This window comes from Eulemur rufifrons, chromosome 5, assembly GCF_041146395.1.
Source record: "Eulemur rufifrons isolate Redbay chromosome 5, OSU_ERuf_1, whole genome shotgun sequence".
In the NCBI taxonomy this organism is placed as follows: Eukaryota; Metazoa; Chordata; class Mammalia; order Primates; family Lemuridae; genus Eulemur; species Eulemur rufifrons.
In genome coordinates this window covers 11250101-11251326 of record NC_090987.1, presented here as the reverse complement: position 1 = coordinate 11251326, position 1226 = coordinate 11250101, and the positions used below count along the sequence as shown (strand labels likewise).

Here is a 1226-nt window from a genome sequence, read left to right as displayed (position 1 = left end):
ATAGACAATCATATCTAAAAATAATGACCATCTCTTCCCTTCTGAACTTATATTCTCATTCATTTATCTTAGTTTATTCTATTGGCTAGACATTGAATAGAAACAATAATAGAACTCATCTTTTTCTTGCTTGTGATTTTAATAAGAATGCCTCCAATTTTCATTATTAAACATGATATTTGACATAGGTTTTGGAAAGGCATACTTTATCAGTTCCCTTCTATTCCAAATTTGCTAATAATTTTTATCATGAAAGGATATTTTATCAAACATCATTTCTGCATCTATGTGGATAATCATATATTTTTTCTCCTTTATTCTTTTTTTTTTTACTTCATGTATTTTATTAACTCATATACAATTGCTTGTCTTCTGGTTTATTGAAGCAGTAAGTTAGACAACATTTGCCACAATGTCTATCAAAGTGGCTGGCCATAAAAACTCAAGCACCACATTCATCTGAAGGACACTCTGGATGAAGGTGATTAATTTTGCCATTCTCATCCACCTTATAGTATTTTAGGACAGCCAGTTTAACCTTCTTTCTCTTATGCTTATTCTTCTTGGGAGTGGTGTAAGACTTCCTCCTTTTCTTAGCACCACCATGGAGTCTCAACACAAGATAAAGAGTGAACTCCTTTTGAATGTTGTAGTCAAAGTATGTCCATCGCCCAGGTGCTTGCCAGCAAAAAATCAGTCTTTGCTGGTCAGGTGGAATTCCTTTCCTATCTTGGATCTTGGCCTTTACATTTTCTCTGAGGGTTCACCCTGAACAGTGATGGTCTTCCCTGTAAGGGTTTTTATGAAAATCTGCATCTTGGCAGATCAGAAAGTCTCCTGTATTCTTTTAATGGGCAAATGTTAAATACAGTGTCAATTTTTGTTTGCTAAACCAACTTTGCAATGGTGGAATAACCCCTGCTTGGTCATGATGTGTTACTCTTTTATACATGCTAGACTTGATTAGGTGATATTTTATGATGTTTGCATTTATGTTCATAAGTGAAATTGGTCTACAATTTTCCTTCCTCATTGAGCCTTTGTAAAATTTTAGTATCAAGGTTATACTTGCTTCAGAAAATACATTGGGGAATGTTCCTACTTTTTCTATTTTCTAGAAAAACTTAAGATTGTTGTTATTTCTTCCTTAATAGTTGTTAGATCTTCCAAGGAAGTCCACCTGATCTTATGTTTTAAGATTTTAATAACTTATTCAATTTCTTTAG

The 1226-nt window shown here is 33.2% G+C and overlaps 1 pseudogene; it reads right to left on the bottom strand.

Moving 5' to 3' along the window:
• Nucleotides 1-346: 346 nt before the first annotated feature.
• On the bottom strand, nucleotides 347-816 carry LOC138383156 (ubiquitin-ribosomal protein eS31 fusion protein-like; annotated as a pseudogene).
• Nucleotides 817-1226: the final 410 nt, after the last annotated feature.